This window comes from Schistocerca piceifrons, chromosome 2, assembly GCF_021461385.2.
Source record: "Schistocerca piceifrons isolate TAMUIC-IGC-003096 chromosome 2, iqSchPice1.1, whole genome shotgun sequence".
NCBI classification, from domain to species: domain Eukaryota; kingdom Metazoa; phylum Arthropoda; class Insecta; order Orthoptera; family Acrididae; genus Schistocerca; species Schistocerca piceifrons.
The window spans coordinates 183,819,277-183,846,371 of record NC_060139.1 but is presented as its reverse complement, the minus strand read 5'-3'; the positions used below and the strand labels follow the sequence as shown (position 1 = coordinate 183,846,371).

Below are 27,095 nucleotides of genomic sequence, written 5' to 3'. Positions count from 1 at the left end.
GTGGTCTTTCCGCGAAATATAAGTTGGCGGCAGTAAAATTGTACTGCAGTCAGCCTCAAATGCTGGTTCTCTAAATTTCCTCAGTAGCGATTCACGAAAAGAACGCCTCCTTTCCTCTAGAGATTCCCACCCGAGTTCCTGAAGCATTTCCGTAACACTCGCGTGATGATCAAACCTACCAGTAATAAATCTAGCAGCCCACCTCTGAATTGCTTCTATGTCCTCCCTCAATCCGACCTGATAGGAATCCCAAACGCTCGAACAGTACTCAAGAATAGGTCGTATTAGTGTTTTATTAGCGGTCTCCTTTCCAGATGAACCACATCTTCCCAAAATTCTACCAATGAACCGAAGACGACTATCCGCCTTCCCCACAACTGCCATTACATGCTTGTCCCACTTCATATCGCTCTGCAATGTTACGCCCAAATATTTAATCGACGTGACTGTGTCAAGCGCTACACCACTAATGGAGACCTGAGTTTCTCCTGGCGTATACAACTTTCAAATAACTTCCGGGAATTCAGCCAGGTAACACTTTCAGCGACCGCCGATATTTCGGCGGGAGAACACCCCGCCATTTTCAAGGCAAACTGCAACGGACAGGCGGCGTACATGCAAATTTAATACCTCGGTTCTCGGACAGAAGCAGGAAAGATAACACACACACACACACACACACACACACACACACACACACACACACACACTGAACACTAGTGCCACCAAAGATGACCAAAGTCAGAGCTATCGATAGTGAGACTATGAATTCGCAGGTGAGGCAGCATTGACTCTGTTCCTCTGTTTTTTGACAAGTCCAAACAGAGTTTAAACAGATACCTCCATCCCTGTTAACGAGGTTGCTCGCTAATTTAATCTCAACTGCCTCCCTAATGACACTGTCCCAATAGCTGGACGTGCATGCCAATATCTCGGTGTTATTATATAACATGGGGTGACCAGTATCCAAGCAATGTTCGGCAATAGCAGATCTATTTGGCTGCTGTAATCGTGTGTGCCGTTTATGCTCAGTACATCTGTCCTCCACGGTCCTGATAGTTTGACCAATATATGCCATGCCGCAGCTACAAGGAATACGATATACACCCGCCTTATGCAGTCCAAGATCATCCTTAACGGAACTCAAAAGTGCTCTAATTTTAGATGGAGGTCGGAAAACACATTTCACATCGTATTTCCGTAAAATACGACCGATCTTATTGGGCGTGTTTCCCACGTAAGGCAAAAAGGCAGTAGACTTAGGTGTTGACTCAGGATTATCATCAATCACTTTTGAGTTCCGTTAAGGATGATCTTGGACTGCGTAAGGCGGGTGTATATCGTATTCCTTGTAGCTGCGGCATGGCATATATTGGTCAAACTATCAGGACCGTGGAGGACAGATGTACTGAGCATAAACGGCACACACGATTACAGCAGCCAAATAGATCTGCTATTGCCGAACATTGCTTGGATACTGGTCACCCCATGTTATATAATAACACCGAGATATTGGCATGCACGTCCAGCTATTGGGACAGTGTCATTAGGGAGGCAGTTGAGATTAAATTAGCGAGCAACCTCGTTAACAGGGATGGAGGTATCTGTTTAAACTCTGTTTGGACTCGTCAAAAAACAGAGGAACAGAGTCAATGCTGCCTCACCTGCGAATTCATAGTCTCACTATCGATAGCTCTGACTTTGGTCATCTTTGGTGGCACTAGTGTTCAGTGTGTGTGTGTGTGTGTGTGTGTGTGTGTGTGTGTGTGTTATCTTTCCTGCTTCTGTCCGAGAACCGAGGTATTAAATTTGCATGTACGCCGCCTGTCCGTTGCAGTTTGCCTTGAAAATGGCGGGGTGTTCTCCCGCCGAAATATCGGCGGTCGCTGAAAGTGTTACCTGGCTGAATTCCCGGAAGTTATTTGAAACCACTAATGGAGTATTCAGAAATTACAGGATTCTTTTCCCTATTCATCTGCATTAATTTACATTTATCTATATTTAGAGTTAGCTGCCATTCTTTACACCAATCACAAATCCTGTCCAAGTCATCTTGTATCCTCCTACAGTCACTCAACGACGACACCTTCCCGTACACCACAGCATCATCAGCAAACAGCCGCACATTGCTATCCACCCTATCCAAAAGATCATTTAAGTAGATAGAAAACAACAGCGGACCTACCACACTTCCCTGGGGCACTCCAGATGATACCCTCACCTCCGGTGAACACTCACCATCGAGGACAACGTACTGGGTTCCATTATTTAAGAAGTTTTCGAGCCACTCACATACTTGGGAACCAATCCCATATGCTCGTACCTTAGGAGTCTGCAGTGGGGCACCGAGTCAAACGCTTTCCGGAAGTCAAGGAATATGGTATCCCTCTGATACCCTTCATCCATGGTTCGCAAGATATTATGTGAAAAAAGGGCTAGTTGCGTTGCGCAGGAGCGAAGCTTTCTAAAGCCGTGCTTATGCATGGACAGCAACTTCTCTGTCTCAAGGAAATTCATTATATTCGAACTGAGAATATGTTCGAGAATCCTGTAACAAACCGATGTTAAGGATATTGGTCTGTAATTTTGAGGATCCGTCCTTCTACCCATCTTATATACAGGTATCACCTGCGCTTTTTTCCAGTCGCTCGGGACTTTACGTTGGGCATTAATCGAAAACTTTGTTCAGTTTTCTAATTATAAATCAGTTGATATGACATGAAAACAGCGACTTCATTAGGCCTTAAAATTTCCTTTGAACCTTACAGAACCAAAGCCTCCATTTCGTTGTGTTCCAAAATACCCCTTGTCCACAGTTCCAGACGGCACCTTGTCCAAGTTATTTTGTTTATTTTAAAAATATCCTTTAGGGTTCATGAACTGTAATTCCACCCAAAGACACAACCAAACACCTCGCTGCTCAACTGGACGTCTGTGCTGGTAGTGCTGAACACTCGTCCACCAGTTACGGTACTCAAAGGTGTGTGTCCGCTGGGTTCCTCGCAGCCTACCAGAAGACCGTAAAGAGCAACGAAGGACCATCAGTGCGGAATTACTTGTGCGTTACGAGGCTAATCGTGACAGTTAATGTCGAATGTCGAATGTCGAATATCGTCACAGGTGATGAAACGTGGTTCATCACTTCGAACGGTAAACAAAATGGCAATCCATGGAGTGGCTCCACACCACCTCTCCTCCAAAGAAATAGGCATGGCAACGGTCTTCAGGGAAGCTGAAGGTGTTATTCTGTTTGATGTCCTCCGGGATTGCACCCATGGTCTAGGGATGGCGTCCTTGATTCATAATCAAAACGTCTTCGGTCTCGGGTTCGAATCTCGCCGCTGCCTAAATTTTGATTAATGACTTACGGCAAAAGAAATCATCCTCATGTTATCAACGGGCTTGTCAAAGAGGACGGACTAGCGGACAGAGGATCAGGGCACTCTCTTACCCTTGAGATGGGAAACTGCCCCTAAAGGCGGAAGAATCAGCAATGATCAACGGCATGAGGATGCAGAAGGCAATGGAAACAACTGCATTAAAGTCACCTAACGCGTATCCATAGGACATGTGGCCTGTATTAGAAGAAGTGTCATGATGATCTCTCCATTGGCAAAAGATTCCGGAATATTCCCCCATTCGGATCTCCAAGAGGGAGGTTACCACGAGAAAAAGACTGAATAATCAACAGAAGGATAACGTTCTACGAGTCGGGGCGTGGAATGTCAGAAGGCTGAACATGGTAGGGAAACTAGAAAAACTGGAAAGGGAAATGCTCAACCTAGATATAGTACGGGTCAGTGGAGAGAAGACGAGGATTTCTGGTCAGATGAGTGTAGGGTAATATCAACAGCAGCAGAAAATGGTGTAACAGGAGTATGATTCGTTATGAATAGGATGATAGGACAGAGAGTGTGTTTCCGTGAACAGTTCAGAGACAGCATCGTTCTTATCAGAATCAACAGCAAACGAGGAAAGTAAGGCAGAAGGGATAGATAACATTCCACCAGAATTTCTAAAATCATTGAGGGAAGTGGCAACAAAACGAGTATTCACGTTGGTGTGCAGAATGTATGATTCTGGCGACATACCATCTGACTTTCAGAAAAGCATTATCCACACAAAATGGTTCGAATTGTTCTGAAGACTATGTGTTAACATCTGAGGTCATCAGTCCCCTAGAACTTAGAACTATTTAGGCCTAATTAACCTAAGAACATCACACACATCCATGCGCGAGGCAGTATTCGAACGTGCGACAGTAGCAGTCGCGCCTAGAACCGCTCGGCCACCGTGGCCAGCCATCATTCACACAATTCCGAAGACGGCAAGAGCTGACAAGTGCGAGAATTATCGCACAATCAGCTTAACAGCTCATGCGTCCAAGTTGCTTACAAGAATATTATACAGAAGAATGGTAAAGAAAATTGAGGATGCGCTAGATGACGATCAGTTTGGCTTTAGGAAAAGTAAAGGCACGAGAGAGGCAATTTTGATGTTGCGGTCAATAAGGGAAGCAAGACTAAAGAAAAATCCAGACACGTTCATAGGATTTGTCGCCCTGGAAAAAGCGTTCGACAATGTAAAATGGTGCAAGATGTTCGTAATTCTGAAAAAAGCCGGGGTAAGCTTAGGGAGAGATTGGTCATATACAATATGTACAACAGCCAAGAGGGAATAATAAGAGTGGACGGCCAAGAACGAAGTGTTCATTAAAAAGGGTGTAAGACAAGGATGTAGCGCTTCGTCCCTACTGATCAATCTGTACATCGAAGAAGCAATGATGGAAATAAAACAAAGGTTCAGGAGTGGAATTAAAATTCTAGGTGAAAGGATATCAATGATAAAATTCGCTGATGACATTGCTATCCTGAGTGAAAGTGAAGAAGAATTACATGATCTGCTGAACGGAATGAACAGTCTAATGAGTACACAGTATGGACTGTGAGTAAATCGAAGAAAGACGAAAGTAATGAGAAGCAGTAGAAATGAGAATAGCGAGAAACTTAACATCAGGATTGATGGTCACGTAGTAGATGAAGTTAAGGAATTCTGATACCGAGGCAGTAAAATAATCAATGTCCAAGGAGGACATATAAAGCAGACTAGCTATGGCAAAAAAGGCGTTCCTGGCCAAGAGAAGTCTATTAATATCAAATATCGGCCTTAATTTGAGGAAGAAATTTCTGAGAATGTACGTCCGGAGTACAGCATTGTATGGTAGTGAAACATGGACTGGGGGGAAAACCGGAAGAGAAGAGAATCGAAGCATTTGAGATGTGGTGCTACAGACGAATGCTGAAAATTAGGTGAACTGATCAGGTAAGGAATGAGGAGGCTCTACGCACAATCGGAGAGGAAAGGAATATGTTGGAAACACTGATATTGAGAAGGGACAAGATGATAGGACATCTGTTAAGACATGAGGGAATGACTTCCATGGTACTAGAGGGACCTGTAGAGGGCAAAAACTGTAGAGGAAGACAGAGTCTGGAATACGTCCAGCAAATAATTGAGGTCATTGGTTGCAAGTGCTACTCTGAGATGAAGAGGTTAGCACTGGAGAGGAATTCGTGGCGGACCGCATCAAACCAGTCAGAAGACTGATGAAAGATAGAAGTCCTCGCTCACGGTGTAGCTATCATCTCTGAAGTGAATTGTGCTATCCTCAGGAAACTGAAGAAATGAATTCAGCTTGTTCGTCTCCACAAAAACGCAAATGAACTTCTCCTTATCCATGACAATGCATGGCCTCTCACAAGTCTACGCACCCTTGGGGAGCTCACAGAACTTCAATGGACTATTATTCCTTATCCAGCCTGCAGCCCAGATCTCGCACCTTCCGACCTCATGTATTAGGTGCAATGAAGGAAGCACTTGGCGTGAAGCAATACGTGGATGATGAGGAGGTTATGGATGCAGCAAGACGTTGGCTCCACCGTCGACCAGCAGAGTGGTACAATGCGGACATACAGGCCCTCCCAGTAAGGTGGCGTAAGGCCGTCGCACTGAAAGGAGATTATGTTGAATGAAACATGGACTGGGGGGAAAACCGGAAGAGAAGAGAATAGAAGCATTTGAGATGTGGTGCTACAGACGAATGCTGAAAATTAGGTGAACTGATCAGGTAAGGAATGAGGAGGCTCTACGCACAACCGGAGAGGAAAGGAATATGTGGAAAACACTGATATTGAGAAGGGACAAGATGATAGGACATCTGTTAAGACATGAGGGAATGACTTCCATGGTACTAGAGGGACCTGTAGAGGGCAAAAACTGTAGAGGAAGACAGAGTCTGGAATAACAGACATGAGGGAATGACTTCCATGGTACTAGAGGGACCTGTAGAGGGCAAAAACTGTAGAGGAGGACAGAGTCTGGAATACGTCCAGCAAATAATTGAGGTCATTGGTTGCAAGTGCTACTCTGAGATGAAGAGGTTAGCACTGGAGAGGAATTCGTGGCGGACCGCATCAAACCAGTCAGAAGACTGATGAAAAATAGAAGTCCTCGCTCACGGTGTAGCTATCATCTCTGAAGTGAATTGTGCTATCCTCAGGAAACTGAAGAAATGAATTCAGCTTGTTCGTCTCCACAAAAACGCAAATGAACTTCTCCTTATCCATGACAATGCATGGCCCCTCACAAGTCTACGCACCCTTGGGGAGCACATTTTGGAGTATTAAAGTGTGCTCGGAAGATTCAAGCATATTGCTACTTCCCAAACATTCGCAGGAAAGCGCACAGACAGTTAAGAAAATGTAAAATTTGTCAGCTAGCCAAACCAGTAAATTTTTGTGTGAAAGATTTCCTACATCCTATTATACCCACTAAACCGCTGTCAGTCATTTCGGTCGACGTCTGTGGTCCTCTACCATCATCAAGGGGAGGATGCAAATATATTGTAGCTTTTCTTGATATATTCACTAAGTATGTCAAACTTTATCCATTAAAATCAGCTACTGCTGCATCCATAGCCAAGAAGCTGGTCAAAGATTATATAGTCAAAGTAGGCAAACCAGAAGCTATTCTTTCTGACAATGGGTCAATGTTTTCCAATTATCTGAATCAAGATGTCCTTTGAAAAATAAGACATCGTCCTCAACTTTGTACAGTCTCTTCAGATCATCGTTTCCAGGCTTTGCTAAAGTTTCCTTTGTTGAATGCCAACGAGGATCTTCATTCTGTAGTTTTTCCATGTTCTTACACATGTCAAGAAAATGTTTCCTATATATTCTATCAGTCATTATAAGAACATTAAATTCGGACGGATTGCCGGTGATGTTGATAGTTGAAGTTCTGTGAGCTCCCCAAGGGTGCGTAGACTTGTGAGAGGCCATGCATTGTCATGGATAAGGAGAAGTTCATTTGCGTTTTTGTGGAGACGAACAAGCTGAATTCATTTCTTCAGTTTCCTGAGGATAGCAGAATTCACTTCAGAGATGATAGTTACACCGTGAGCGAGGACTTCTATCTTTCATCAGTCTTCTGACTGGTTTGATGCGGTCCGCCACGAATTCCTCTCCAGTGCTAACCTCTTCATCTCAGAGTGGCACTTGCAACCAATGACCTCAATTATTTGCTGGACGTATTCCAGACTCTGTCTTCCTCTACAGTTTTTGCCCTCTACAGGTCCCTCTAGTACCATGGAAGTCATTCCCTCATGTCTTAACAGATGTCCTATCATCTTGTCCCTTCTCAATACCAGTGTTTTCCACATATTCCTTTCCTCTCCGGTTGGGCGTAGAGCCTCCTAATTCCTTACCTGATCAGTTCACCTAATTTTCAGCATTCGTCTGTAGCACCACATCTCAAATGCTTCGATTCTCTTCTCTTCCGGTTTTCCCCCCAGTCCATGTTTCACTACCATACAATGCTGTACTCCGGACGTACATTCTCAGAAATTTCTTCCTCAAATTAAGGCCGATATTTGATATTAATAGACTTCTCTTGGCCAGGAACGCCTTTTTTGCCATAGCTATTCTGCTTTATACGCACATCACTTGGGGACATTTTGGAGTATTAAAGTGTGCTCGGAAGATTCAAGCATATTGCTACTTCCCAAACATTCGCAGGAAAGCGCACAGACAGTTAAGGAAATGTAAAATTTGTCAGCTAGCCAAACCAGTAAATTTTTGTGTGAAAGATTTCCTACATCCTATTATACCCCCTAAACCGCTGTCAATCATTTCGGTCGACGTCTGTGGTCCTCTACCATCATCAAGGGGAGGATGCAAATATATTGTAGCTTTTCTTGATATATTCACTAAGTATGTCAAACTTTATCCATTAAAATCAGCTACTGCTGCATCCATAGCCAAGAAGCTGGTCAAAGATTATATAGTCAAAGTAGGCAAACCAGAAGCTATTCTTTCTGACAATGGGTCAATGTTCACCAATTATCTGAATCAAGATGTCCTTTGAAAAATAAGACATCGTCCTCAACTTTGTACAGTCTCTTCAGATCATCGTTTCCAGGCTTTGCTAAAGTTTCCTTTATTGAATGCCAACGAGGATCTTCATTCTGTAGTTTTTCCATGTTCTTACACATGTCAAGAAAATGTTTCCTATATATTCTATCAGTCATTATAAGAACATTAAATTCGGACGGATTGCCGGTGATGTTGATAGTTGACAAATCTCCATCTGGCATTCTAGACAGTGCATCAGCGATGAAATTATCCTGTCCGCTTAGGCATTTAATTTCAAATTGAAACTCTTGGAGTGAGAGCGTCCATCTTGCTAATCTTGGATGTAATAATTTACATGTTTGCAAAAAACTTAACGCTTTGTGGTCACAGTATACTGTTGTCTTCGCTCCATATAAGTAATAGTAAAATTTCTTAAATGACCAGACTACGGCCAATGCTTCCCTTTCGGTAGTCGTATATGTTCTTTCACAAGCAGTTAAGAGTCGGCTAGCAAAAGCTATTGGACAGAAAGTTGATTTCCTATCTATCATCTTTACTTGGAAGAGGCATGAACCTATTCCAATTTCCGAAGCATCTGCCATTAAACCGAATTCTTGGCTCATATCCGGATGATATAATATTTGTGAATTGACTAAGGCATGTTTTATTGCTTCAAATGCATTCTGACATTGTTGCGTCCACACCCACGGAGTATTTTTGCGCAACAAGCTGTACAACGGTTCTGCATTAATAGAGTGGTCGTGAATGAAACGCCTGAAAAAAGAGACAACTCCGAGGAAGCCCTTTAACTGTCTTTTTGTTGTTGGAACTGCAAAGTTTTTGATTGCCTTTAGTTTCTCGGAGTCCGGTAAGATGCCTTTTTCATTTATAAGATGACCCAAAAATTTGATTTTATCTCGAGCAAAATGGGACTTTTGCAGATTTGCGGTTATGCCTGCTTCCTTGAAACGTTCTAACACTCTTCTCAATAAATCAACGTGCTCCTCCCATGTGCTCGTAGCTATGAGCATGTCGTCCACAAATAAAGTTAAATTGCTTCGAAGTGCAGGTCCCAATGCATGATCTAGAGCATTTATAAAAACTCCTGAGCTCACGTTTAGCCCAAAAGGTAAAACCTTAAATTGATAGCTTCTACCTGCATGTACAAATGCGGTGTACTTTTTTGATGGTTCGTCTAGAGCCACCTGCCAAAATGAACTTCTCAAATCAATATTTGTTAAGTATTTCATCCCCTCGAACTGTTGAATTAGCTCATCGATGTTTTCCGGGTGAGTTTGCACGGGCATGATAATCTTATTTATCTGCCGTGCGTCTAGCACGAGACGAACTTTTCCTCCCTTTTTCGAGACAACATGAAGCGGACTACAGTATGGACTCGTCGAAGGTTCGATCAGATCCCATTCAAGCATCTGGTGGATTTCCGCATCAACTGCCTTTCGTTGGTGCCACGGTACTGAATAAAAAATACGGCAGAAAACTTGGTGTGGTATCACATCTAAATGGCATGTGTATCCCTTGATTACACCAGGTCTTTCTTGAAAGACTTCATGATATTCCTGTAGAAGATCATATAATTGCTTTCTTTGGTGTTGTTGCAAATATTCAGGTTCTTGCACCTTTTCATATACCATATCTTCAGGGTTTAAAACTGGTTGCAAGTAATTAATTTTGTAATACCTTACAGGTTTGCTATGTATCCACTTTATTTGCAGCTTTCGTCCATGACAATACTTTCCATGGGTACTATATTCCCTGAGAAGATTCACTTGATGTTTCTGATCCATTGTTGTAAAACTGGCACGGCCTAGAGAAAAATCGATATGCCAATTTCTCTCTCTAAATTCATCTATACCCAGGATACAGTCCTCAACCAATTTTTTTATTACAAGGAACGTGCAATTTATAGCTACATTTCCTATATCTAACTGGAGTTGAGTCTGCACTTTAACCTGAGAAGACTTATGACCAGTAGGACCTACAATTCTACAACATTGAACAGGAAAAATCGGTGGATCTGCTTTCTGAAGTATTCTTTGAAATAACTTTTCAGAAATGACATTTACTGCTGCTCCTGTATCTAAAGTAACTTGCACAGTAATGCCTTCAATCGCCGCCTGAATTTTCGCAACAGGTACAGTGATATGTTCCTCTTGACAAGGCATCATATCCTGCTGAAGTTCTTCTATTAATAATTTGCCATCATTGTGCCGAAAGAAATTGACGCTTGAATTTTCGCCCCTGAAAACTTCCTCGACTGCACCGTCGGGGCTTCTGACAGTCGAGTTTAGTTTGGCGATTGTCCATTATTAGTAGATGTCTGCTCCGTTACGTCGGTTATTATTGGTGGTTGATTTCTCCATTCATTTGCATTATCATTTGGTACCCAACCTGAAGTTTGTGGTTGGTTGTGATATTCATGGGTTGGTTGCTGATATCGGCGTTTTTGCTGATAATTCCCTTCTTGATAGTATCCTTTCCTCTTCTTATTATTCTTCCTCCATTGCCGTTTATATGTTTGTTCACATTGTTGGTCATGATTACACTTGTCGGGATTTTCGTTACCAAATTTCACGTTTTTCTGGAAATAATTCACCTGTGGGTTTGGTGAATTGTGTGCAAAAGGTTTGTTTCCATACTGTTTGTTGTTACTACTGTATTTGTTAGGTTGGTAACTTGGTTGGTTATAGCGCATACGAGATTCTTCGAACAGAATGTCTATTGAATCCAATGTGGCTAGAAAATCTTCCACATGTTGTTCAGGCACATGTAGAAATTTTTCCTTAACTTCAAGTGGAAGTTTGCCCTTTAATATTCGAATGATATCCTGCGTCGGGATTGGTTCATTCCAGTATTTACTTTTATTTATATACTTCTCGAAATACTTTCTTAAAGATCCATTTTTGAAAGAAAAAGGTTGTGGGTCAAAAACTTCCTTACGTAGTCTTTCTTGTACACCTTTATTCCAGTATGTGTGCAAGAAAGCGCGTTCAAATTGGTCATAATCTTGACACCAATCGGATGCTTCTGACGCCCACATCGATCCATCTCCATGTATGAATCCTGCAACGTACATAATTTTTTGTTGCTCAGTCCACATTCGCGGCAATATCCCTTTAAATTGCTTGATAAATACCACGGGATTGATCGACTTCCTTTCGGGAATAAATATCTGGAATTGACGATATTTAAGCATTTTTTCTTCATTCATAGTCACAGGTGTATTCTGGTGGCTACTACGCGGTGAATGATAATCTCGATAATTTGTTTCTGGTTGATTACGTAAATATGCACCAGTACATGGATATTGTTGCATGGATTCGGTTTCACTGGTTTCATCAGGAATAATGTCTGCTTTTGATAAACTGCAAGTATTATGTGCCCCTCTAGTATTAACTAGACCTTGCTGGCATGCTTTTAATGTATTTTCTATCTTTGCTTTCCAAGCAGGAAATTCATCTCCTATATTCGCCTTAATCTCTTTAACTTCTGCTTTAAGTTGTTCGTGTGTAGCTTCGTTGTTAACTTGCACGTTAGAAACTGTTTCTTTCAAGGTTTTGTCAACATAATTTCGCACTGTCTCGGTTTGCTCTTTCGCCCAATCTTCAATGTCCTTAGAAAATGCGATCTTATGTTCATTGAAAAGTTTCTCTATGTGTTTCTCGCCTTCGAGACTGAGAGTGTCTATCCTCCGAGTAAGCTCAATGACAGCTTGCTCGTTATTGTGCTTAATTGTACTCACGTCTTGCGCAATAGTGTTCTGTACATGGATAACTTCCTGCACTTGATGATTTAGTGTATCTTGACGACATAAGATGTCTTTGTATTTGTTTGTTAATTCCTGATACTGTTGTTCTTGTGTAACTATGAGTTGTGCCTGACTGGTAATCAAGTGACTCTGCTTTGTTTCCAAACTCTGGAATTTTTCAGTAATCTTATGATTTATTTCTTTTAGTTTATTAGATTGCTCCTGAGCCAAATTAAATTGCGCACTCTCCAATACTTGGAATCTACGATTCATGTCGTTTGCAAACGTGGATTGTGCCGTTGCAAGATTAGATTGCGATGTTTCCAATGCTTTAATCCCTTGTGTTATGACAGTCAAACTTGACATCAGCTGGGATAACAAATCGGTATTCTCAGCAATTGGCGATTGCACTGGGCTTAATGAGGATTGTACCGACACAATTTTCGGTACAGTCATTTCGTTTTCGCACGCGTCTGTGTCAGAGATGAAATTCATGTTGTTTGTTGGTTGCTGCATATTTCTCTGGACTTCTTTCGACATATGAATGTCGGAACTACCAACCGTTTGCGTCGACGGCATGAGCGCATTAATTATTGCTGGTTGCTCAGCCGTAATCGACATATCGCTAACTACGGCGGTATTAAATTCTGTGGCACTAGTTGACGATGCATTCACACTATTTAATTCATTTTGTGGCATTGTGATGCGTGTTTGCTTATTGGCTTTGAACATAGATCTAGTTATCACCATGTAAATGAGCAATTGACAGTTTCTCGTCTAAATAAGTCCCACAAAAGTGACTATTAAACTTTTACACACGCAAAAACGTTAATGTCCTAATGCTGTTAATGTACACTTTACAATGTGACACAAAAACAGTGCATAGATAACACATAAAATGTTGTCTTACTATATCTACTGAAATACTGGAATTCTAGTAAAAGTAATATAGCAACTCTATTTATACTTAGAAAATTTCTACATGAGGGGTCACTACAATGCATAAATGCTCAAGAAAGCTAGTAATTCAAATGTTCTGGCCTTTTTGAAGTTTCTGCTCGGCTGCTGGGACGGCGTACTCGTTCTCTTCACAAGATACTCCCGCACGTTCAGTTAGCATGAAACATACAAAGGACCATAATGTAGTTACTCTATAAGACTAGACATATATACACACAATGAAACATTACTTACTAAATTACTAACATATTTGTATTGCAGGTTCACTATGAGTGTTGTATTAGGATCGTGTCCTGTCTAACGGTAGACATTTATAACGACTCCTTTTCTTACTAGGCTAATTACTGTTTAGCTCTACAGGGCCATTATACTGAAATGTTTCCCCACACCACCTAGTATTGTCTTTCTATTTGTGTGAGTAACTGTATGTTCACTGTTGTGGGTAAATACATACAGCGTACACAGGGCGGTGTGTGAAACTGATGGCGATTACACGCTTCCGCTGTTGTAGAAATCTGCTCCAGATTTCTGCAGATACCGTGTTGAGCTGAAAGTGGTAACCAAAATACGGAGAAATATTCTTCGGGGCTCTGTTGCATAGCAATCAGATTGCTTTCAGTTCTGAGAAATGTCCAGTTACTATTGTGGATTTGAATGATCCATGAAGTGACTTCTTTTCCGAAGAAAACATCGAACTATTTCACTAGAACTGAACGCTCCCGTCGGAACTGTTCTCAGCTGGTGTTTATTAGTAAATCACAATAGCAGTACATCGCTGGGTGTATAATAAGACGTACCTTCTTGAAATGAACAATATTTTATTGTTCTATTAACTGATTTCCTTCCATATGCACTTATATTTTACAATGTGAATCAAAAACTCGCAATGGCGTCGATTTTTTACATCACAAGAATGGCTCTCTTCTACTAAAATTACTCTTAACCAGAACAAACAAAAACTATATCCTAAGAATAATTATGTGAGCGCTGTCCGCCACAGAGTAATAAACAATATCTTTGTCTCTCTCTCGCACTGTCACAGCAAGTTACGCTGCATGATACATCATACTGGCCAAGAGAAGTCTATTAATATCAAATATCGGCCTTAATTTGAGGAAGAAATTTCTGAGAATGTACGTCCGGAGTACAGCATTGTATGGTAGTGAAACATGGACTGGGGGGAAAACCGGAAGAGAAGAGAATCGAAGCATTTGAGATGTGGTGCTACAGACGAATGCTGAAAATTAGGTGAACTGATCAGGTAAGGAATGAGGAGGCTCTACGCACAACCGGAGAGGAAAGGAATATGTGGAAAACACTGATATTGAGAAGGGACAAGATGATAGGACGTCTGTTAAGACATGAGGGAATGACTTCCATGGTACTAGAGGGACCTGTAGAGGGCAAAAACTGTAGAGGAAGACAGAGTCTGGAATACGTCCAGCAAATAATTGAGGTCATTGGTTGCAAGTGCCACTCTGAGATGAAGAGGTTAGCACTGGAGAGGAATTCGTGGCGGACCGCATCAAACCAGTCGGAAGACTGATGAAAAATAGAAGTCCTCGCTCACGGTGTAGCTATCATCTCTGAAGTGAATTGTGCTATCCTCAGGAAACTGAAGAAATGAATTCAGCTTGTTCGTCTCCACAAAAACGCAAATGAACTTCTCCTTATCCATGACAATGCATGGCCTCTCACAAGTCTACGCAGAACTTCAATGGACTATTATTCCTTATCCAGCCTGCAGCCCAGATCTCGCACCTTCCGACCTCATGTATTAGGTGCAATGAAGGAAGCACTTGGCGTGAAGCAATACGTGGATGATGAGGAGGTTATGGATGCAGCAAGACGTTGGCTCCACCGTCGACCAGCAGAGTGGTACAATGCGGACATACAGGCCCTCCCAGTAAGGTGGCGTAAGGCCGTCGCACTGAAAGGAGGTTATGTTGAAAGGCAAAGTTTTGTAGCTAAAAGAGTGGCGAATAGCATGGTGTATTGGAATCCTGAATAGAACCAACCTGTTTTCAGAAAAAAGTGTTGCATTTCTTACTGCACGCCCCTCATAGCCAACGAAAACAGAGTTTGACTGATACGATCCCATACCATACAACAGGAATCTCGTAACAGATATTGCATGTTGCCACTTCCTTTCGATCTTTAATTTTACACAAAACATGTTCAGTAATTTTGATAATTCATATGCATCTGCAAGTTTACTCAAGAAAATCCGCATTCATTGATACCAACCAGTCAGTCGATAAACGTTCATGATGAAAGTCTCATTCTGTTTAAGATCGAAGCTACAAATCACTCACGAAAAGACAATAATTAACGTTAATTTGTATATTCATCGTTCTTTACAGTAAAATACATGCTAAATACAGGGTAAACATTAATAAAAGCGACAAATTAGGACGACAGATTCATGACTGGAAATAGAGGAACAAATATTCTACGAACATGTGTGCAGAAATGGACGGTGTGCGTGCAACGACACCAAATGGGTCAAATGGCTCTGAGCACTATGGGACTTAACATCTGAGGTGATCAGTCCCCTAGAACTTAGAACGACTTAAAACTTAACTAACCTAAGGACATCACACACATCAATGTCTAAGGCAGGATTCGAACCTGAGACCGTAGCGGTCGCCCGGTTCCAGACTGTAGCGCCTAGAATCGCTCGGTCACTGCGGCCGGCTGCAACGACAACAAATTGTCCCGGGACACAGTACAGAGCTACATCGCATATACGTCACAACAGATGTTCAGAGTGACCTCCATGGGATTGCAAGTGATACGGATAGTAACGGTTCTCATTCAGGAAACACATAATCGATCTTTGGCTGCCACTTTGCGGGCCACTCGCCTGGAGTTTGTACTAGGGCTCGTCTTAGTATCTTGTAGTTCGTTCAAATGGCTCTGGGCACTATGGGACTTAACAGCTGACGTCATCAGTCCCCTAGAACTTAGAACTACTTGAACCTAACTAACCTAAGGACATCACACATATCCATGCCCGAGGCAGGATTCGAACCTGCGACCGTAGCGGTCGCGCGGTTCCAGACTGAAGCGCCTAGAACCATATGTTGTAGAGCTCGGTCGTCCAAATCTGGTGTACGCATAGTCTGCCGTCCCCACGCACATTTGTCTGTCTGAAAGGATTCATGATCACACATACGCCCAAAAATGCCTTGAAATGTTGTGTGATATGGTGGGTATCTGCGAGGGTACTTGTTTCGGTATAGCCGTGCTGCCTCTCGACCGTTTGCATCTGCTTGGCCATATACAAACACCGTCTCGGCTTGTTCTCGACATGAATACCGGACCACTCTGCTGCTTACAGTACACAGTGTCAATCACACAGCATGGAACTAGGAAGGAACAGACGACACGTGGTCAGAGGAACTGTCATTCATTAGCGCCGTCTACCGTGGCAACGATGCCTTTCCCAACACATGTTCATAGGACCTTTCTTTCCCCCATCTTCAGTCAGGACGCCGACCCTACAGTTTGTCGGTTTTATTAACGTTCACCCTGTATACTGACACACAGCAATTCGATCGAAACCAGAGAAACAACTTATCTACCCAATAAAATGTATAAATACACTCCTGGAAATGGAAAAAAGAACACATTGACACCGGTGTGTCAGACCCACCATACTTGCTCCGGACACTGCGAGAGAGCTGTACAAGCAATGATCACACGCACGGCACAGCGGACACACCAGGAACCGCGGTGTTGGCCGTCGAATGGCGCTAGCTGCGCAGCATTTGTGCACCGCCGCCGTCAGTGTCAGCCAGTTTGCCGTGGCATACGGAGATCCATCGCAGTCTTTAACACTGGTAGCATGCCGCGACAGCGTGGACGTGAACCGTACGTGCAGTTGACGGACTTTGAGCGAGGGCGTATAGTGGGCATGCGGGAGGCCGGGTGGACGTACCGCCGAATTGCTCAACACGTGGGGCGTGAGGTCTCCACAGTACATCGATGTTGTCGCCAGTGGTCGGCGGAAGGTGCACGTGCCCGTCGACCTGGGACCGGACCGCAGCGACGCACGGATGCACGCCAAGACCGTAGGATCCTACGCAGTGCCGTAGGGGACCGCACCGCCACTTCCCAGCAAATTAGGGACACTGTTGCTCCTGGGGTATCGGCGAGGACCATTCGCAACCGTCTCCATGAAGCTGGGCTACGGTCCCGCACACCGTTAGGCCGTCTTCCGCTCACGCCCCAACATCGTGCAGCCCGCCTCCAGTGGTGTCGCGACAGGCGTGAATGGAGGGACGAATGGAGACGTGTCGTCTTCAGCGATGAGAGTCGCTTCTGCCTTGGTGCCAATGATGGTCGTATGCGTGTTTGGCGCCGTGCAGGTGAGCGCCACAATCAGGACTGCATACGACCGAGGCACACAGGGCCAACACCCGGCATCATGGTGTGGGGAGCGATCTCCTACACCACTGGTGATCGTCGAGGGGACACTGAATAGTGCACGTACATCCAAACCGTCATCGAACCCATCGTTCTACCATTCCTAGACCGGCAAGGGAACTTGCTGTTCCAACAGGACAATGCACGTCCGCATGTATCCCGTACCACCCAACGTGCTCTAGAAGGTGTAAGTCAACTACCCTGGCTAGCAAGATCTCCGGATCTGTCCCCCATTGAGCAAGTTTGGGACTGGATGAAGCGTCGTCTCACGCGGTCTGCACGTCCAGCACGAACGCTGGTCCAACTGAGGCGCCAGGTGGAAATGGCGTGGCAAGCCGTTCCACAGGACTACATCCAGCATCTCTACGATCGTCTCCATGGGAGAATAGCAGCCTGCATTGCTGCGAAAGGTGGATATACACTGTACTAGTGCCGACATTGTGCATGCTCTGTTGCCTGTGTCGATGTGCCTGTGGTTCTGTCAGTGTGATCATGTGATGTATCTGACCCCAGGAATGTGTCAATAAAGTTTCCCCTTCCTGGGACAATGAATTCACGGTGTTCTTATTTCAATTTCCAGGAGTGTATGTGATGTTTTTTCATAATCCTCAAGGGGACTAAATTAGCTAATCGTCAATGAAAAAATAGAGATGACTACACTGAGATTGGAACAGGTGAGTGTCTATTCCTTGAAGTAAAGAGGGATCCAGTGTAAAATTATTTATTCGCAATAAGAAATGGTTTCATGCAAGGAAATTACTGCTTTCAACTATGTTTCTAAGACTTTTGCATTTATATACAATTATCCGTGATCGAACCGTTGCTGAAGAGAACAACATCGTCAGTGAACGTTGTGTGTTAAACCGTACTGTGTAGGGCGCGAATACGAAGTCCATCCACAAAACTTAAGACGTTGTTCAAGGATATTTCACAAGTATTTGGGCTAAGTGGTACGTGGTCTCCTATTTGTCGTCACAGAGCAACTGCGTTTAGTTTCATTTTTTACCCCTTTATCTTCTTATCGGCATTGTCCTGCAAATATCTGCACTAGTATGAAAATATCGACAGTATGCGCTGTTTGCCTATTTTGTAAACAAACCATAGGTAGTTACTTTCACTCACGGTGCTTGCTACAGACAACAGAAATTCGCGTTTACCCTTTGCCCACAAGTTTGCATAAAGTACTGCTCTGTCCTGTATTGTCTTTGTTTTTCCGGACGTTTCAGCAGCACGTAAGCAATGAGATACAGCAGTACGGATAGATTTACTGATAAAGAACTGACCGATATGCACGGGTTCACTGAACGCAATGCATGAGCGGCAGAACGACGCATACTGAGCTGTTCCCACAGCGAAGGCAGCCACGTTACTCGTATATTACTTCTGATCTGTACATATGTGTGTACATGTATTTTGTCTCGTACATTTTTGTGATTGTACGTTATCGACTTTTTCAGTGTTCTGAACGTCTTTTCACGGAAGCATAGGTAATTGGGGTAACATACCGAAGAAACTATAATTACGTGATAATTAAATAGACACCCTAGCTGCAAGCAGGCGTTGATACACTTCATTGGCGACATGTTGAAAATGTGTGCCCCGACTGGGACTCGAACCCGGGATCTCCTGCTTACAGGGCAGACGCTCTATCCATCTGAGCCACCGCGGGCACAGAGGATTGTGCGTCTGCAGGGACCTATCCCTTGCACGCTCCCCGCGAGATCCACGTATTGGGGACATGTTGAAAATGTGTGCCCCGACCGGGTCTATTTAATTATCATTTCATTTCTAGCAAAGCTGCATGGTCATCCACGGTAATTGTTCTTTCGGGAACAGATACTACCGTCATATATATAGTTAAAAAAATATGGGTTCCCGGCCTTTGACCTTCTTGTGCGAACGCACACGCTATGCCAGAACTCGTACGGGACTTGGTAGATTAATCTGCCACGAGTAATGAGTATGATGGGCAAACATCTATTAGGCGCACTACGAATGTAGTGTTGTGGACATGTTGGGAATGTGGATCTCGCGGGGAGCGTGCAAGGGATAGGTCCCTGCAGACGCACTATCCTCTGTGCCCGCGGTGGCTCAGACGGATAGAGCGTCTGCCATGTAAGCAGGAGATCCCGGCTTCGAGTCCCGGTCGGGGCACACATTTTCAACATGTCTCCAATGAAGTGTATCAACGCCTGCTTGCAGCTAGGGTGTCTATTTAATTATCATTTCATTTCTAGCAAAGCTGCATGGCATCCACGGTAACTGTTCTTTCGGGAACAGATACTACCGTCATATATATAGTTAAAAAACTATAATTACTTTCATTTCTGGAGTATAGCCTTGTATGGAAGTTAAACGTTGAGGGTAACCAGTTCAGACAAGTAGAGATCAGAAATTTATTATTTTATTTACGGTTGTAATTTACAGCAACTGTCGTCATATTTTTCAGAATAAATGGTTCAAATGGCTCTGAACACTATGGGACTTAACATCTGAGGTCATCAGTCCCCTAGAACTTAGAACTACTTAAACCTAACTAACCTAAGGATACCACACACATCCACGCCCGAGGCAGGATTCGAACCTGCAACCGTAGCGGTTGCGCGGTTCCAGACTTTATCGCCTATAACCGCTCGGTCACCCCGGCTTTCAGAATAACATTCGGTCATCAGTCCCATAGGTGTTTTTCTTATGCTTTACCGGTTTCGGCAATCTGTTTACAATAATCACATACAACATGTAAATTTGGGGGCATACCATGGCGTCGGCCGCGTGGACGAGCGGTTCTAGGAACTGCTCGGCCGCTACGGTCGCAGGTTCGAATCCTGCCTCGGGCACGGATGTGTGTGATGTCCTTAGGTTAGTTAGGTTTAAGCAGTTCTAAGTTCTAGGGGACTGATGACCACAGATGTTAAGTCCCATAGTGCTCAGAGCCATTTGAACCATTTTTGAACCATACCATGGCATAATGCTTCTATGAAGAAGATATTGACACATGCTAAGCCAATATTCAACTTCTGAAGATGACAAACTAATTTGTCGAAACTGGTAAAGTGTAATAAAAATACATTGAGGTAACAAAAGTCATGCGATACCTCCTAACGTCGTGTCGGACCCCCTTTCGCTCGGCTTAGTGCAGAAGCTCAGCGTGACGTGGACTCAACAAGTCGTTGGAAGTCCCGTGCAGAAATATTAAGCCATGGTGCCTCCGTAGCCGCCCATAGCTGCGAAAGTGTTGATGACGGAGGATTTTGTACACGAATTGACCTCTCGATAATGTCCCTTAAATGATCGATAGCAATTGTGTCGGGCAATCTGGATGGCCAAATTATCCGCTCGAATTGTCCAGAATGTTCTTCAAACCAATCGCGAGAAACCGTGGGACGGTCAATAATCGGTTCAGTTGAACCAGAGGACCCAGTGCTTTCCATGTAAACACACACCATTATGGAGCCACTAACAGCTTGCTCGCTGACTTGTTGACAACTTGAGTCCATGGCTTCGTGGGGTCTGCGCCACACTCGAACCCTACCGTCAGCTCTTACCAACTGAAATCGCGACTCATTTGACCAGGCCACCGTCTTCCAGCCTGTGAGCTTGGTTCCCTTTCTGTGAGCCGCCTATTAATGGTCCTTGTGGTCACTGAAACAACAGTTGCACGTCGGATAATGATGAATCCGGGGCTCTGAGTGCCTCTCTGACGATTTCTCGGGCCTCCCTTCCTGTTGTCTCTCTAGGTCGACCGCTTCCTTCTTGGCGCTGTGTTCAGCCACGTTTCACCAGTGCTGCCAACAATGGCTGCAAATGGCTGCAAATGGTGTTCAAGCAGCCGAACGTAACCATTTCCAGTCAATAATCGGTTCAATTGAACCACAGGACCCAGTGCTTTCCATGTAAACACACACCATTATGGAGCCACTAACAGCTTGCTCGCTGACTTGTTGACAACTTGAGTCCATGGCTTCGTGGGGTCTGCGCCACACTCGAACCCTACCGTCAGCTCTTACCAACTGAAATCGCGACTCATTTGACCAGGCCACCGTCTTCCAGCCTGTGAGCTTGGTTCCCTTTCTGTGAGCCGCCTATTAATGGTCCTTGTGGTCACTGAAACAACAGTTGCACGTCGGATAATGATGAATCCGGGGCTCTGAGTGCCTCTCTGACGATTTCTCGGGCCTCCCTTCCTGTTGTCTCTCTAGGTCGACCGCTTCCTTCTTGGCGCTGTGTTCAGCCACGTTTCACCAGTGCTGCCAACAATGGCTGCAAATGGCTGCAAATGGTGTTCAAGCAGCCGAACGTAACCATTTCCAGTCAATAATCGGTTCAATTGAACCACAGGACCCAGTGCTTTCCATGTAAACACACACCATTATGGAGCCACTAACAGCTTGCTCGCTGACTTGTTGACAACTTGAGTCCATGGCTTCGTGGGGTCTGCGCCACACTCGAACCCTACCATCAGCTCTTACCAACTGAAATCGCGACTCATTTGACCAGGCCACCGTCTTCCAGCCTGTGAGCTTGGTTCCCTTTCTGTGAGCCGCCTATTAATGGTCCTTGTGGTCACTGAAACAACAGTTGCACGTCGGATAATGATGAATCCGGGGCTCTGAGTGCCTCTCTGACGATTTCTCGGGCCTCCCTTCCTGTTGTCTCTCTAGGTCGACCGCTTCCTTCTTGGCGCTGTGTTCAGCCACGTTTCACCCAGTGCTGCCAACATCTTCGAATAGTGTCTTTGCCCCTATTCAAATGTCGGGCGATTCGCTGACGACTCCAGCACGTCCTCTCTCGAATGCTGATTCCTGCTTATACTGTTCAAGCGCCTGTCTGAGAGGCATGGTTACTTTCCGAGTACATGGAATGAAATTCACGAAGACTTTATGCTCTGATACCGACACGTTCAAGGTGCTAAACGCATTCTCTGAAAATTATTTCGTGCAGTTAATACATGAGCCCACGCGAATAGTAAACGGTTGTGAAAACAACTTGACCTCTTAGCAACAAAAAAATGGTTCAAATGGCTCTGAGCACTATGGGACTTAACAGCTATGGTCATCACTCCCCTAGAACTTAGAACTACTTAAACCTAACTAACCTAAGGACAGCACACAACACCCAGCCATCACGAGGCAGAGAAAATCCCTGACCCCGCCGGGAATCGAACCCCGGAACCCGGGCGTGGGAAGCGAGAACGCTACCGCACGACCACGAGATGCGGGCGTTTAGCAACAAATAATCCTGAGTTAATAACGAGCATCAAACCCGATACAGGGATTAGTGAATACAGGGTTGTCGTAGCGAGATTGAACACTGTAATCCCCAAATCCTCCAAAAATAACTGAAAAAAAGCAGATAAAAATTCACTTGACACCTTCCTGAGAGACAATCTCCACTCATTCCAAATTAAGAATATAAGTGTAGACCAGCCGGCCGGAGTGGCCGAGCGGTTCTAGGCGCTACAGTATGGAACCGCGCGACCGCTACGGTCGCAGGTTCGAATCCTGCCTCGGGCATGGCTGTGTGTGATGTCTTTAGGCTAGTTAGGTTTAAGTAGTTCTAAGTTCTAGGAGACTGATGACCTGGGAAGTTAAGTCCCATAGTGCTCAGAGCCATTTGAACCATAAATGTAGACCAGATGTGGCTTGAATTCAAAGAAATAGTATCGACAGCATTTGAGAGATTTACACAAAATAAATTAACAAACGACGGAGCTGATCCTCCTTGGTACACTAAACGGGTTAGAACCCTGTTGCAGAAACAACGAACAGATGCAATTGGCGATCTTCTACAGAAGCTCGAAATTTAGCGCGGACTTCAATGCGAGATGCTTACAACAGTTTCCACAACGAAACTTATGTCTCGAAACCCGGCAGAAAATCCAAAGAGATTCTGGTCGTATGTGGAGTATATTAGCGGCAAGAAACAATCAGTGCCTTCTCTGCGCGATAGCCATGGAGATACTATCGAAGAGAGTGCTGCCAAAGCAGAGTTACTAAACACAGCCTTCCAAAATGCCTTCACAAAAGAAGACGAAGTAAATATTCCAGAATTCGAATCGAGAACAGCTGCCAACATGAGTAACGTAGAAGTAAATATCCTCTGAGTAGTGAAGCAACTTAAATCATTTAATAAAAGCAAGTTTTCTGGTCCAGACTGTATACCAATTAGGTTCAAATGGCTCTAAACACTATGGGACTTAACATCTGAGGTCATCGGCCCCTTAGACTTAGAACAAATTAAACCTAACTAACCTAAGGACATCACACACATCCATGCCCGAGGCAGGATTCGAACCTGCGACCGTAGCAGGCGCGCGGCTCCGGACTGAAGCGCCTACAACCGCTAGGCCCCAATTAGGTTCCTTTCGGAGTATGCTGATGCATTAGCTCCGTACTTAACAATCATATACAACCATTCGCTCGACGAAAGAGCCGTACTCAAAGACTGGAAAGTAGCACAGGTCACACCAATATTCAAGAAAGTTAGTAGGAGTAATCCACTAAATTACAGGACCATATCGTTAACGTCGATATGCAGCAGGATTTTGGAACAAATATTGTGTTCGAACATTATGAATTACCCCGAAGAAAACTGTCTATTGACACACAGTCAACATGGGTTTAGAAAACATCGTTCCTGTGAAACACAACTAACTCTTTATTCACATGAAGTGTTGAGTGCTATTGGCAAGTGATTACAGATCGATTCCGTATTTCTGGATTTCTGGAAGGCTTTTGACACTATACCACACAAGCGGCTCGTAGTGAAATTGCGTACTTACGGAATATCGTCTCAGTTATGTGGCTGGAATTTGTGATTTCCTGTCAGAGAGGTCACAGTTCGTACTAATTGACGGAAAGTCATCGAGTAAACAGAAGTGATTTCTGGCGTTCCCCAAGGTAGTGTTATAGGCCCTTTGCTGTTCCTTATCTGTATAAACTATTTGGGAGACAATCTGAGCAGCTGTCTTCGGTTGTTTGCAGATGACGCTGTCGTTTATCAACTAATAAAGTCATCAGAAGATCAAAACAAACTGCAAAAGGATATAGAAATGATATCTGAATGGTGCGAAAATTGGCAGTTGACCCTAAATAACGAAAAGTATGAGGTCATCCACATGACTGCTAAAAGGAATTAGTTAAACTTAGGTTACACAATAAATCAGTCTAATCTAAAAGCCGTAAATTCAACTAAATACCTTGGTATTACAATTACGAACAACTTAAATTGGAAAGAACACATAGAAAATGTTGTGGGGAAGGCTAACCAAAGACTGCGTTTTATTGGCAGGACACTTAAAAAATGTAGCACATCTACTAAGGGGACTGCCCACACTACTCTTGTCCGTCCTCTTATACAGGGTGTCCCAGCTATCTTGTCCACCCAAAATATCTCTGGAACAATAACAGCTATTGGAAAACGACTTTCACCAGTGTCAATATAGGGCTGGGGCCCATGAATGTACATATTTGGAAACATTCTAAAACGATAGCATATGTGTTTTTTAACACAAACTTACGTTTTTTTAAATGGACGTCCTATATTTTTTCTTCAGCAATCCATAGCATGACAAAGCACATACACAATGGCGTTGATTGCATCGCAATATTCCCATTACATCCCGAGATATTGAGACGCGAAGTTGACGCTTGAAACACCCGACATGCGCTGCTAGCGCACGTCATGAGGCTCAGGCGTGAACCCCATGCTGCCCGTAATCGCGATGTGATTGACATGTGTAATCACACCTCCATACTTATCAAGAGGTCCGAAACGAATAATACGGTCTGCTGCCATCCTGCATTAACGTCGTACATTCCAGCAGGTATTTATCCCATAGGCTAGGGGTGATGCGGTTCTGTAACATATCTGTGTACCGCAACGTTAGTCACAAAGTTAACTTCGCTTATCGTTAATCCGTTACTAAAAAGGTAATGCCGTTCAACGTTAAAACTTTGCTTTACTGTAGATCTAGCGCAAGTGACAGTTAATCATTCACTCGTAATAGTAAAATTCATGTTGATGGTTTCAGTGAAACGAGCAAGTGGACTAAAAGTTCAAATAAGGGCAGCACGATTTGTATTATCGCGAAATATGGAAGAGAGTGTCACGGAAATGATACAGGATTTGGGCTGGAAATCATTAAAAGAAAGGCGTTTTTCGTTGCGACGGAATCTTCTCACGAAATTCCACTCACCAACTTTCTCCTCCGAATGAGAAAATATTTTGTTGACACCGACCTACATAGGGAGGAACGATCACCACGATAAAATAAGGGAAATTAGAGCTCGTACGGAAAGATATAGGTGTTCATTCTTTCCGCGCGCTATACGAGATTGGAACAATAGAGAATTGTGAAGGTGGTTCGATGAACCCTCTGCCAGGCACTTAAATGTAATTTGCAGAGTATCCATGAGGATGTAGATATAGACGTAGATGTTCCCTGCTTACTATCCTTGCCAGCTGCGAGGTGAAACAGTGCTGTAAGGTCACTCATTTGCCCATCCGCCGCCGTGGTTTACAAAAATAAGAAATAAACGTTAAATGGTTCAAATGGCTCTGAGCACTATGGGACTTAACTGCTGATGTCATCAGTCCCCTAGAACTTAGAACTATTTAAATCTAACTAACCTAAGGACATCACACACATCCATGCTCGAGGCAGGATTCTAACCTTCGACCGTAGCGGTCGCGCAGTTCCAGACTGTAGCGCCTAGAACCGCTCGGCCACTCGGCCGGCCCGAAGTTTACAGTTTTTCATTTTACGTCGATAACCCCATCAATATGAGTTTGTGACCAATTTGCATAACTCATTTTCTTCTTTGTCTAGAGTGTAATTAAAGAACTGGTAACTAAAGAGAAACTAACCAACCTTGATTTGGTTACACTGTTAGGATCTTCGGGTTTGGCACTTAATGTTTCACGGTATACGTAGTCCGCTGTCGTTCGTTGAACGTCACTATCCGAGAGGTGCTGTAGACTCAGGTTTTGTAAGTGATATGTACCAGTTACGTGTGAACTATACGGAGAACATTCCAGGCTATGTTATTTACACGTGTATTTTACAGTGCATGCTACTGATGGCCGGCGTTGGCAGTTGGCTGTGATAGCGGGGAAAACAAACGTTAACATCTGTTAGATGTGTATACCAAGGCCGAATAATAATTGTGTCACATTCTCTTCTTGCTTACTGTGTCCTTAGACTCTTATAACTGCCGTTTGGTTGCTATACAGTTTGTCGATAATCTTTCGATCCCTGTATTTTGTCCCTACTGCAGTGTATTACACTCCACCAATCTTCGACGACAGGTGAGAAGTGTGGAAGACATGTTAAATATTGTACTGCTTTCTAACGATACACTAAAAAATGGTTCAAATGGCTCTGAGCACTATGGGACTCAACTGCTGAGGTCATTAGTCCCCTAGAACTTAGAACTAGTTAAACCTAACTAACCTAAGGACATCACAAACATCCATGCCCGAGGCAGGATTCGAACCTGCGACCGTAGCGGTCTTGCGGTTCCAGA

The 27,095-nt window shown here is 43.8% G+C and overlaps 1 non-coding gene across 1 annotated transcript; it reads right to left on the bottom strand.

Moving 5' to 3' along the window:
* Positions 1-19,163: 19,163 nt before the first annotated feature.
* On the bottom strand, positions 19,164-19,238 carry Trnat-ugu. Its single transcript has one exon. It is a non-coding gene; the product is annotated as a tRNA-Thr (tRNA).
* Between the last annotated feature and the right edge of the window lie 7,857 nt (positions 19,239-27,095).